Here is a 14,279-nt window from a genome sequence, read left to right as displayed (position 1 = left end):
GCTATGCAGCTACTTTAACAAGTCACTGGAAGCACATTAAAGGGAAAACAATTTTACAGTACAAAATCCCTTTAAAAGGGACAGTTTACTTGATTTTTTTTATTAGTTAAAAAGATAGATAAATCCTTTGTTACCCATTCCCCACTTTTTCATAACCAACACTGTTATATAAATACACATTTTACCTCTGTGATTACCTTGTATCTAAGCCTCTGCAACCTGCTCCTTTTTCTAGGTGCTTTTTAAAAACTTGCATTTCAGCCAATCAGCGCCGACTCATAAATAACTCCACAGGAGTGAGCACAATGTTAGCTATATGGTACACATGAACTAGCACTGTCTAGCTGTGAAAATCTAATAAAATGCACTGAGATAAGAGGAGGCCTTCAAATCAGCCTATGAGCCTAGCTAGCTTTAGCCTTCAACAAAGACTACCTAGAGAACAAAGCAAATTTCATGATAAAAGTAAATGGGAAAGTTGTTTACCCTATCTGAATCATTAAAGTTACATTTTTACTTTACTGTACGTTAATTTGTATAGCTTGAAAGAAAGATGTGAATTGATAGATACCTCTGAGCCTATTAAAGGGACATGAAGTTGCAAAGAGAAAATGCTCCCTCTGGCTTTGTAATCTTATCTTTGAGACAGTATTTTCATGATAATATTGTATGCACCTTCTTCCAGACACATTTGTTGTCCGGTGGCACCTCTGGAGAGAGAGTTTTATGATAATCGTACCGATCTATTTAGTTTTGTTCATATGGACAAGAACTGTTCACTAAGCCTCTATTATCTTATGATAAAAGCTTCCCTTTATCACTAAGTTTTTTATCTTAGTGTTAAATTGTAAATAATGTAATGTTGTTTTCAAATGGCCAAACTCTATTAACCACTTTCTTTTTTGGAAGGAGCCTGCCTGGACTTGAGTCTGCATTGTTTGGCTTTAGCAGAAAAGATAAGATTAAAAAACTATAATGGGGGGGGGGGGCAATATTTAGCAAGGTTAGGCTTGTGAAGCCATCAGTTTTCTGAACTATAACTTAAATTACAAGAAAAGTAGACAAAATACATTCTGAAAATATATTGCAAAGTTGTTTTACTATGTTTAATTAAGGATTAGGAGAATTAAAAAATCATATGACTATTGTGTAAGCTTAAGAAAAAAAACTTTTAATAAAATAAGATTTCATTGTGAATAAAAATGCACACTACATAAAAAAAACTTTTATGGGGCCCCTGTATGTATATATATATATATAGTGGTTTCTCACTTACTAAATAAATCGGATTATTGAAAAATTCCTGTGTGCCGGCTGTTCTTGGATACTACTAGACAACGGAGGCCGTCCGTTGGATCCAGTTCTATTTCACTGAATGTACTGTCTTTTGCTGAGCACCAGGTGGATGCTAAATTGGTGAGTGTTGTTTCCCACAACCTACTTATATATATATATATATATATATATATATATATATATATATATATATATATATATATATATATATATATATATATATATATATATATATATATATATATATATATATATATATATATATGTGTGTGTGTGTGTTGCAGGCAAAGTGTGATATTTAGGCATTCTATAGAATGCCTAGCACTTTTTGGCAAAGTATGAATTGAGTTTATTTCATTCTGATCTTATATACTTTACCTAGGCATTTAATACAATATTTGTGTTTCACAGGTTTCAGTTTATTCGTTAAGTGTCCCCCCTGTTGTCTATTCTATAATACTAGGCAGGCTATAGAATACATATCCAAAATTCACGCAGAACACAACTCACAATAAATTGTATTTATTTTAACTAGGTAGCTAGTAAATAGTTAATAACTGTTTACTAACAAGTCTACCTAGTTAAAATAAATACAAACTTAGCTGTGAAATAAAAATATAACCTAAGATAGCTACAATATAACTATTAGTTCTATTGTAGCTAGCTTAGGTTTTATTTTACAGGTAAGTATTTAGTTTTAAATAGGAATTATTTAGGTAATAATTTTAAGGTTTATTTAGATTTATTTTAATTATATTTAAGTTAGGCGGTGTTAGGCTTAGGTTTAGGCTTAGGGTTACGTTGGGGTTAGGGTTAGGATTAGAGGTTAATATATTTATGTAGAGTTAGTGATGTGGGAGGTCAGAGGTTTATGGGTTAATAATTTATTATAGTATTTTTCGTTGTGGGGGGCTCTAGGTTTATTATAGCGGCGGTGTGGGCGGCCGGGAGATTAGGGGTTAATAATCTTTAAATAGTGTTTGTGATGCAGGAGGGTGGTGGTTTAGGGGTCAATAGGTTTATTATAGTGGCGACGATGTCAGAGAATAGGAGTTAATAAAATTTTTTAGTGGCAGCGATGTTGGGAGCGGAAGATTAGGGGTTAATAAATTTATTATAGTGTTTGCGAGGCGGGAGGGCCTCGGTTTAGGGGTTAATATGTAGTTTATGGGTGTTAGTGTACTTTGTAACACTTTAGTTAGGAGTTTTATGGTACAACTGGTACAACTTTGTAACGTTAAACTCATAACTACTGACTTTAGATGGCGGTATGGATCTTGTGGTTATAGGGTGTACCGCTCAGTTTTTAGCCACCCAGGCAAACTCGTAATACCTGCGCTAAGGGAGTCCCATTGAAAAAGGACTTTTTTAAAAGTGCGGTACTGACGTTGCGTGACGACCAAAAAGGTGTGTGGTACACTTATACCTACAAGACTTGTAATAGCAGAGTTAGGGAAAAAGCAGCGTTATATAGCATAACTCTGCTTTTTCACTCATAACGCCAAACTCATATGTAGCTGATTTAACGACTTTGCTACCGGGAATTTCAGAGAGCTTACCCTTGTTTTTTTTATTTACCTAGCTAAACTTTATATTTTTTTTACATAGACAACCCAAGGTATTGACCAAGGCCCATTTTGGTATATTCCATGCCACCATTTCACTGCCAAATGCGATCATATAAAAAATCATTAACTTTTTCATAAACTTTGGGTTTCTCACTGAAATTATTTACATATTGCTTGTGCAATCATGACACAAATGATTGTAAAGCCTTTTCTAGAATCCCATTTGTTCAGAAATAGTAGACATATATGGCTTTGCCATTTTTTTTTTTTTGGTAATTAGAAGGCCACTAATTGCAACTATGCACCACACTTCTATTATTATGGTTCATTTTAGCTGTAGTGTAGATATTACCCTCCCACCTGATATCTCCCACCCCTGATCCCTCACAAACAGCACTCACCACTCACACACTCATCCTCACTATCTTAGGTACTGGCAGACAGTCTGCAAGTATGCAGTTTAGGTTTTTTTTGTATTATTATTACTTTTTTTCCCCTTTTTTTCCCCCCTGCAGTGTAGTGATCCCTCCCACCTCTCTGATCCCTCTGATACAGCTCTCTACTTATCAACTTATTATCAACTATTATTATTAACAATTGTCAACTTATTATCAGCTTATTATTAGTATTAAGGATTTTAATGTCCCTTTTTATATTCATTATATAGACATTGCACAGTGCACCCTTGATAAACCTTATTATTCACTATTTACATTAATATACATAGCATATCACATTTTTATTAATAAATATACACATAGTTTTCCCTTGTAATCCATGCACTTTATATATATTTATTGTGAGTCATACTCATAATGTATGTATATACACTTAGCCTCTTCTAGGTTATAATTGTTCTTTTTTTTATTATTGCACAATGCACCTTACACATTTCTCTGTGGTATATATTTTTCTCTCTTTTGGAAAGTACAATGCACTTATGGGTATGACGATAATTTTGCACGTTACCAATGCACACTTTTGCCCTTGTTCACTTTTAGATTTACCAGCTTATAGTACATTTTTTTATGGACGGGTTAGATATTCAATTACATTTCATTGTCTTTGTTTTTATACTTTGTACAATGACAATAAAAATGAATCTAATCTAACTCTCCCCTCCCACTAATGGTGGCCATCTTTGGGACTGGCAGCTGTCTGCCAGTACCTAATTCATAGATATTTTTATTTATTTTTTATAATTTATCTATATTTTTTTATTTTTTCTGTAGTGTAGTGGTCCCCCCACCTCCCCCTCCAAGCGATCGCTACATAGGACCCCACATTCCACCCCTTTTCTGTAGTGTAGCACCTCATCCCTTCCTCTCCCTTAAAAATTCTGCAGTGTAGGCCCCTCTCACTCTCTTTCCCATACCTCCTGCCGGCACCAGCAGATGTTTGTTACAGACGGTGACACACACAGTGTCACTGCCTGGAATGATCTGGCATCAGCCCTCATACGGTAACGTAGCACTGATCATGCTCCATTACCATATTTAAACAGATGCCGGCAGCTCAGGAACAACAGCCACTGACCACCGAGACTGCTGGAGCTGCAACATAGATCTATTTATGCCGTAATATGGGCTTCGTACAACATGATATAGATCTAAACCATATTGGCTTAAGGGGTTAAATAATCATAAAAGCTTTCCACCTAATCAATTTCCCCATCCCTTACACAAATCAAAGAAAAGCCTTTCTAGAAAGGTTGAGGCTGTTACAGCCACATAATGTTCTCTAGGGGCTTTGTACCCATGTCTGTCGGAGTCATTAACTGCTGTGCTGCTCTCTGTGAGTGCTGATGAGTACCCAGTGCTGCAAGTTTTGCAGTGACATGGAATGTGTACCAAGTGTGGTTTGAGAGTGCACTCGATTTTCGTGTTTTGCTATGTGTCTGAGATACAAACAAGGGTGACACAGGCCCGTTGTAATTTCTCTAGTCTGTTTGATTGAAGGCATGTGGTTAGGGAACTAGGGAAGAAAAGATCTTGACTTGCTCCTGGGCCTATCACCATTTGGCCAAATGCTGTAACTAACACTTCCATTTTGCTTTTAAGCTAGTTGTGTTAATATATTTGTTTTGTAATTTTCCCTGTAAGCATTGCACACAGTTTTGTCTGGGGTTAACTGCCCAAGTCACTGAATGCTGTGCAGCTGTCTCTGAGTGCTGGTGAGTACACAGGGCTGAGAGTTTTGCAGTGACACTGAATATGTACCCAGTCCAGTTTGAGACTGCAGTCTATTTCTGTGTTTTATATGAGTACCTGTGCTCTAGTTAAGATATCATGAAAATCTGGCCTGTCGAGGAGTAGAGTTGAGAAACAATGATTTTGCAATATTAAACAAGTTACCAATTTACTGCTCTTATCTAATTTGCTGTATTCACTTGGTATCCTTTGTTAAAAACATACCTAGGTAGGCTCAAGAGCTGCAATGCACTAATGTGAGCTAGCTGTTGATTGGTGAATGCATGTATATACCTCTTGTGATTGGCTCAGCTGATGTGTTCAGCTTGTTTCCAGTAGTGCATAGCTGCTTCTTCGACAAAGAATATCAAGAGAATGAAGCAAATAAAAAAAAGAAGTAAATTGGAAAGTATGCTCTATTCAGGGGTGTCCAATCTTTTGGCTTCCCTGGGGCACATTAGAAGAAGAATAATTGTCTTGGGCCACACATAAAATACACTAACACTAATGATAGCTGATGAGCTAGAGAAAAGGTCTGTGCATAATTTTCGTGATCACCACAGATAAACAAAAAAAGTTCTTGCATAATAATCCTAATTATGCGCCGCCCCGTTCGGCGGGTCTTTTAAAATCGTTGAGCAGGTCCCAAGTTTGCGATCACTGATATAGAAAATGTGCATATCTAAGTAATAAAACTTCATTCATTTTTAAAAAAAATGTTTTTTATTATAAACGTAATAGGGCTACATAAAACTAGTGGGATATTTAAAATTGTTTTTGAGAAACTAATGCATCAATATATGGTTTGATGGAAGTAGTTGCAATTCTCAGTGAGTTTTCAAGGTGCTCACTAGATATTTTGGTTCTAAGTTTACTCCTCGGGGCCGATTTACTAATATGTGGGCTGTAGCGATCATGTCCGCTGCACATCGATAAATGCCGACAGCATACGCTGTCGGCATTTATCATTGCACAAGTATTTCTAGTGAAATGCTTGTGCAATGGCGCCCCCAGCACATTCGCAGCCAATCGGCTGCTAGCAGGGTGTGTCAATCAACCCGATCATATCCTATCGGGCTGATTGCTCTCCGCCGCCTCAGAGGTGGCGGACGAGTTAAGGAGCAGCGGTCTTACGAGTTAAGGAGCAGCAGTCTTACGAGTTAAGTAGCAGCGGTAATCCACTGCTTCATAAATCGACCCCTTTGTGTGCTTCATCCTTCAAAATAGTTGCTCACAAATGTAGGTGCTGCCAAAAAGCGATGACATGAAAAAGGCGTGATTGTGAAGCGAGGGATATTTGTCTCTGGGAAGATAGGTCCAGTAAAGAGACATGATCAAATTTATCTTAAAAAAAGACAGTCTAGTTCAAAATAAACTTTCATGATTCAGATAGGGCATGCAATTTTAAACAATTTTCCAATTTACTTTTATCACCAATTTTGCTTTGTTATTTGGTATTCTTAGTTGAAAGCTAAACCTAGGCGGTTCATATGCTAATTTCTTAGACCTTGAAGGCCGCCTCTCACCTGAATGCATTTTGACAGTTTTTTACCACTAGAGGGTGTGTTAGTTCATGTGTGTCGTATAGATAACACTGTGCTCATGCACATGGAGTTACCTAGGAGTCAGCACTGATTGGCTAAAATGCAAGTCGGTCAAAAGAACTGAAATAAGGGGGCAGTTTGCAGAGGCTTAGATAGATTTACAGAGGTAAAAAGTGTATTTATATAACTGTTGGTTATGCAAAACTAGGTAATGGGTAATAAAGGGATTATCTATCTTTTAAAACAATAACAATTCTAGTGTAGACTGTCCCTTTAAGTTGAATGTCAGATTGCAGCTCTATGCATTCTACAAAGTTCACCCTTGAGAACCGCGCAATGGAGTTACAAAAAAAAAAAATCGCAAAATAATCTCATAATGTTTTAAGAAAGTTTACGAATTTGTGTTGGGCCGCTTTCAAAGCCAACTTGGGCAGCATGCTGCCCCTGGGCCGCAGGTTGGACAAGCTTGCTCCATATGAATCAAGAAAAAAAAAGTTGGGGTTTCATGTCCATTTAAAGGGACAGTCTACACCAGAACTTTTATTGCTTACAAAGATAGATATTCCCTTTTTCTCTTGTTAAGTGTATCCAGTCCACGGATCATCCATTACTTATGGGATATTAACTCCTCCCCAACAGGAAGTGCAAGAGGATTCACCCAGCAGAGCTGCTATATAGCTCCTCCCCTAACTGCCATTACCAGTCATTCTCTTGCACCCAACGACTAGATAGGATGTGTGAGAGGACTATGGTGATTATATTTAGTTTTATACCTTCAATCAAAAGTTTGTTATTTTATAATAGCACCGGAGTGTGTTATTCCTTCTCTGGTAGAATTTGAAGAAGAATCTACCTGAGTTTTTACTATGATTTTAGCCGGCGTAGTTAAGATCATATTGCTGATTCTCGGCCATCTGAGGAGAGGTAAACTTCAGATCAGGGGACAGCGGGCAGATTAATCTGCAAAGAGGTATGTAGCAGCTTATTATTTTCTGACAATGGAATTGATGAGAAAATTCTGCCATACCGATATAATGTAAACTCAGCCTTAAATGCAGTAGCAGCAACTGGTATCAGGCTGTCATGTATGTATATTTGACACTTCAGTATTCTGGGGAATGGCACTTCACTGGAATTATACTGTGTGCATAAGACTTTAGCCTAATTTGCAGGGACTGGCAACAGGCTCTTTAATAACACTTAATTTATGTTAAATGTTTTTTGCTGGCATGTAAAATCGTTTCATTTTCTGAGGTACTGGGTGAATAAAATGTTTTGGGCATTATTTTTTCCACTTGACAGTTTTATTTAATTTATGACAGTTTACTGATCTCTCTCACTGTTGTGTGTGAGGGGGAGGTCAAAAAATTCAGTCAGAAGCTCATTGTATTTCCTGCATGATCCGGTTCATCTCTACAGAACTCAGGGGTCTTCAAAACTTGTTTTGAAGGAGGTAATCATTCACAGCAGAGCTGTGAGATTGTAGTTGACTGTGATAAAAAACGTTTATTTCTGTAACTTTTTTTTCTGCTATCAGGGTTAGTTATCCTTCGCTAATGGGAACAAGCCTTTGCTAAAATTGTGTTTTTTACAAAGATTTGATGCTATAACCTTTCAGTTTATTAACTTTCAACTGTCATAACTCTTTCTGTGCTTCTTATAGGCACAGTACGTTTTCATATTATAGTAAATTACTTGAAAAGTATTTCCAAGTTGCTAGTTTATTTGCTAGTGTGTTAAACATGTCTGATTCAGAGGAAGACATCTGTGCTATATGTGCTAATGCCAAAGTGGAGCCCAATAGAAATTTATGTACTAACTGTATTGATGCTACTTTAAATAAAAGTCAATCTGTACAAATTGAACACATTTCACCAAACAACGAGGGGAGAGTTATGCCGACTAACTCGCCTCACGTGTCAGTACCTGCATCTCCCGCTCGGGGGGTGCGTGATATTGTGGCGCCGAGTACATCTGGGCGGCCATTACAAATCACATTACAGGATATGGCTACTGTTATGACTGAAGTTTTGGCTAAATTACCAGAACTAAGAGGTAAGCGTGATCACTCTGGGGTGAGAACAGAGTGCGCTGATAATGTTAGGGCCATGTCAGATACTGCGTCACAACTTGCAGAACATGAGGACGGAGAGCTTCATTCTGCGGCTGACGGTTCTGATCCAAACAGATTGGATTCAGATATTTCAAATTTTAAATTTAAGCTGGAAAACCTCCGTGTATTACTAGGGGAGGTGTTAGCGGCTCTGAATGATTGTAACACAGTTGCAATACCAGAAAAAATGTGTAGGTTGGATAAATATTTTGCGGTACCGTCGAGTACTGACGTTTTTCCTATACCTAAGAGACTTACTGAAATTGTTACTAAGGAGTGGGATAGACCCGGTGTCCCTTTAAATGGACATGGGGTTTCATGTCCATTTAAAGGGACAGTCTACACCAGAACTTTTATTGCTTACAAAGATAGATATTCCCTTTTTCTCTTGTTAAGTGTATCCAGTCCACGGATCATCCATTACTTATGGGATATTAACTCCTCCCCAACAGGAAGTGCAAGAGGATTCACCCAGCAGAGCTGCTATATAGCTCCTCCCCTAACTGCCATTACCAGTCATTCTCTTGCACCCAACGACTAGATAGGATGTGTGAGAGGACTATGGTGATTATATTTAGTTTTATACCTTCAATCAAAAGTTTGTTATTTTATAATAGCACCGGAGTGTGTTATTCCTTCTCTGGTAGAATTTGAAGAAGAATCTACCTGAGTTTTTACTATGATTTTAGCCGGCGTAGTTAAGATCATATTGCTGATTCTCGGCCATCTGAGGAGAGGTAAACTTCAGATCAGGGGACAGCGGGCAGATTAATCTGCAAAGAGGTATGTAGCAGCTTATTATTTTCTGACAATGGAATTGATGAGAAAATTCTGCCATACCGATATAATGTAAACTCAGCCTTAAATGCAGTAGCAGCAACTGGTATCAGGCTGTCATGTATGTATATTTTACACTTCAGTATTCTGGGGAATGGCACTTCACTGGAATTATACTGTGTGCATAAGACTTTAGCCTAATTTGCAGGGACTGGCAACAGGCTCTTTAATAACACTTAATTTATGTTAAACGTTTTTTGCTGGCATGTAAAATCGTTTCATTTTCTGAGGTACTGGGTGAATAAAATGTTTTGGGCATTATTTTTTCCACTTGACAGTTGTTTAATTTATGACAGTTTACTGATCTCTCTCACTGTTGTGTGTGAGGGGGAGGTCAAAAAATTCAGTCAGAAGCTCATTGTATTTCCTGCATGATCCGGTTCATCTCTACAGAACTCAGGGGTCTTCAAAACTTGTTTTGAAGGAGGTAATCATTCACAGCAGAGCTGTGAGATTGTAGTTGACTGTGATAAAAAACGTTTATTTCTGTAACTTTTTTTTCTGCTATCAGGGTTAGTTATCCTTCGCTAATGGGAACAAGCCTTTGCTAAAATTGTGTTTTTTACAAAGATTTGATGCTATAACCTTTCAGTTTATTAACTTTCAACTGTCATAACTCTTTCTGTGCTTCTTATAGGCACAGTACGTTTTCATATTATAGTAAATTACTTGAAAAGTATTTCCAAGTTGCTAGTTTATTTGCTAGTGTGTTAAACATGTCTGATTCAGAGGAAGACATCTGTGCTATATGTGCTAATGCCAAAGTGGAGCCCAATAGAAATTTATGTACTAACTGTATTGATGCTACTTTAAATAAAAGTCAATCTGTACAAATTGAACACATTTCACCAAACAACGAGGGGAGAGTTATGCCGACTAACTCGCCTCACGTGTCAGTACCTGCATCTCCCGCTCGGGGGGTGCGTGATATTGTGGCGCCGAGTACATCTGGGCGGCCATTACAAATCACATTACAGGATATGGCTACTGTTATGACTGAAGTTTTGGCTAAATTACCAGAACTAAGAGGTAAGCGTGATCACTCTGGGGTGAGAACAGAGTGCGCTGATAATGTTAGGGCCATGTCAGATACTGCGTCACAACTTGCAGAACATGAGGACGGAGAGCTTCATTCTGCGGCTGACGGTTCTGATCCAAACAGATTGGATTCAGATATTTCAAATTTTAAATTTAAGCTGGAAAACCTCCGTGTATTACTAGGGGAGGTGTTAGCGGCTCTGAATGATTGTAACACAGTTGCAATACCAGAAAAAATGTGTAGGTTGGATAAATATTTTGCGGTACCGTCGAGTACTGACGTTTTTCCTATACCTAAGAGACTTACTGAAATTGTTACTAAGGAGTGGGATAGACCCGGTGTGCCGTTCTCACCCCCTCCGATATTTAGAAAGATGTTTCCAATAAACACCACCACACGGGACTTATGGCAAACGATCCCTAAGGTGGAGGGAGCAGTTTCTACTTTAGCTAAGCGTACCACTATCCCGGTGGAGGATAGCTGTGCCTTTTCAGATCCAATGGATAAAAAGTTAGAGGGTTACCTTAAGAAAATGTTTGTTCAACAAGGTTTTATATTGCAACCCCTTGCATGCATTGCGCCTGTCACGGCTGCAGCAGCATTTTGGTTTGAGTCTCTGGAAGGGACACTTGAATCAGCTCCATTAGATGAGATTACACACAGGCTTAAAGCTCTTAAGTTAGCTAACTCATTTATTTCAGATGCCGTAGTACATTTAACTAAGCTTACGGCTAAGAATTCCGGATTCGCCATTCAGGCGCGCAGAGCACTGTGGCTAAAATCCTGGTCAGCTGACGTTACTTCTAAGTCTAAATTTCTTAATATACCTTTCAAAGGGCAGACCTTATTCGGGCCCGGATTGAAAGAAATTATCGCTGACATTACAGGAGGTAAAGGCCATGCCCTGCCTCAAGACAGAGCCAAACCTAAGGCTAGACAATCTAATTTTCGTTCCTTTCGGAATTTCAAAGCAGGAGCAGCATCAACTTCCTCTGCTCCAAAACAAGAAGGATCTGTTGCTCGCTACAGACAAGGCTGGAGACCTAACCAGTCCTGGAACAAGGGCAAGCAGGCCAGGAAACCTGCTGGTGCCCCTAAAACAGCATGAATTGAGGGCCCCCGATCCGGGAACGGATCTAGTGGGGGGCAGACTTTCTCTCTTCGCCCAGGCTTGGGCAAGAGATGTCCAGGATCCCTGGGCGCTAGAGATAATATCTCAGGGATACCTTCTGGACTTCAAATACTCTCCCCCAAGAGAGAGATTTCATCTGTCAAGGTTGTCAACAAACCAAATAAAGAAAGAGGCGTTTCTACGCTGCGTACAAGAGCTTTTATTAATGGGAGTAATCCATCCAGTTCCACGGTCGGAACAGGGACAAGGGTTTTACTCAAATCTGTTTGTGGTTCCCAAAAAAGAGGGAACTTTCAGGCCAATCCTGGATTTAAAGATCCTAAACAAATTCCTAAGAGTTCCATCGTTCAAAATGGAGACTATTCGGACAATTTTACCCATGATCCAAAAGGGTCAGTACATGACCACAGTGGATTTAAAGGATGCTTACCTTCACATACCGATTCACAAAGATCATTACCGGTATCTAAGGTTTGCCTTTCTAGACAGGCATTACCAGTTTGTAGCTCTTCCATTCGGATTGGCTACGGCTCCGAGAATCTTCACAAAGGTTCTGGGTGCTCTTCTGGCGGTACTAAGACCGCGAGGAATTGCGGTAGCTCCGTACCTAGACGACATTCTGATACAAGCTTCAAGCTTTCAAACTGCCAAGTCTCATACAGAGTTAGTACTGGCATTTCTAAGGTCGCATGGATGGAAGGTGAACGAAAAGAAGAGTTCTCTCTTTCCACTCACAAGAGTTCCCTTCTTGGGGACTCTTATAGATTCTGTAGAAATGAAGATTTACCTGACAGAAGACAGGTTAACAAAGCTTCAAAATGCATGCCGTGTCCTTCATTCCATTCAACACCCGTCAGTAGCTCAATGCATGGAGGTGATCGGCTTAATGGTAGCAGTAATGGACATAGTACCCTTTGCACGCCTACATCTCAGACCGCTGCAATTGTGCATGCTAAGTCAGTGGAATGGGGATTACTCAGACTTGTCCCCTACTCTGAATCTGGATCAAGAGACCAGAAATTCTCTTCTATGGTGGCTTTCTCGGCCACATCTGTCCAGGGGGATGCCATTCAGCAGGCCGGACTGGACAATTGTAACAACAGACGCCAGCCTACTAGGTTGGGGCGCTGTCTGGAATTCTCTGAAGGCTCAGGGACAATGGAATCAGGAGGAGAGTCTCCTACCAATAAACATTCTGGAATTTAGAGCAGTTCTCAATGCCCTTCTGGCTTGGCCCCAGTTAACAACTCGGGGGTTCATCAGGTTTCAGTCGGACAACATCACGACTGTAGCTTACATCAACCATCAGGGAGGGACAAGAAGCTCCCTAGCAATGATGGAAGTATCAAAGATAATTCGCTGGGCAGAGTCTCACTCTTGCCACCTGTCAGCAATCCACATCCCGGGAGTGGAGAACTGGGAGGCGGATTTCTTAAGTCGTCAGACTTTTCATCCGGGGGAGTGGGAACTTCATCCGGAGGTCTTTGCCCAAATACTTCGACGTTGGGGCAAACCAGAGATAGATCTCATGGCGTCTCGACAGAACGCCAAGCTTCCTCGTTACGGGTCCAGATCCAGGGATCCGGGAGCGGTTCTGATAGATGCTTTGACAGCACCTTGGACCTTCGGGATGGCTTATGTGTTTCCACCCTTCCCGATGCTTCCTCGATTGATTGCCAGAATCAAACAGGAGAGAGCATCAGTGGTTCTAATAGCGCCTGCATGGCCACGCAGGACTTGGTATGCAGATCTAGTGGACATGTCATCCTGTCCACCTTGGTCGCTACCTCTGAAACAGGACCTTCTGATCCAGGGTCCCTTCAAACATCAAAATCTAATTTCTCTGAAGCTGACTGCTTGGAAATTGAACGCTTGATTTTATCAAAACGTGGTTTTTCTGAGTCAGTTATTGATACCTTAATACAGGCTAGGAAGCCTGTTACCAGAAAGATTTACCATAAGATATGGCGCAAATACTTATATTGGTGCGAATCCAAGAGTTACTCATGGAGTAAGGTTAGGATTCCGAGGATATTGTCTTTTCTACAAGAAGGTTTAGAAAAGGGTTTATCCGCTAGTTCCTTAAAGGCACAGATTTCAGCTCTGTCCATTCTTTTACACAAACGTCTGTCAGAAGTTCCGGACGTTCAAGCTTTTTGTCAGGCTTTATCTAGGATCAAGCCTGTGTTTAAAACTGTTGCTCCACCATGGAGTTTGAACTTAGTTCTTAATGTTTTACAGGGGGTTCCGTTTGAACCCCTTCATTCCATTGATATCAAGTTGTTATCTTGGAAAGTTCTGTTTTTAATGGCGATTTCCTCGGCTCGAAGAGTCTCTGAGTTATCTGCCTTACATTGTGATTCTCCTTATCTGATTTTTCATTCAGACAAGGTAGTTCTGCGTACTAAACCTGGGTTCCTACCTAAGGTGGTCACTAACAGGAATATCAATCAAGAGATTGTGGTTCCATCTTTGTGTCCTAATCCTTCTTCGAAAAAGGAACGTCTGCTACACAATCTAGATGTAGTCCGTGCCCTGAAATTTTATCTACAGGCAACTAA

This window comes from Bombina bombina, chromosome 7, assembly GCF_027579735.1.
Source record: "Bombina bombina isolate aBomBom1 chromosome 7, aBomBom1.pri, whole genome shotgun sequence".
Taxonomy (NCBI): domain Eukaryota; kingdom Metazoa; phylum Chordata; class Amphibia; order Anura; family Bombinatoridae; genus Bombina; species Bombina bombina.
This window is presented reverse-complemented; position numbering follows the sequence as displayed.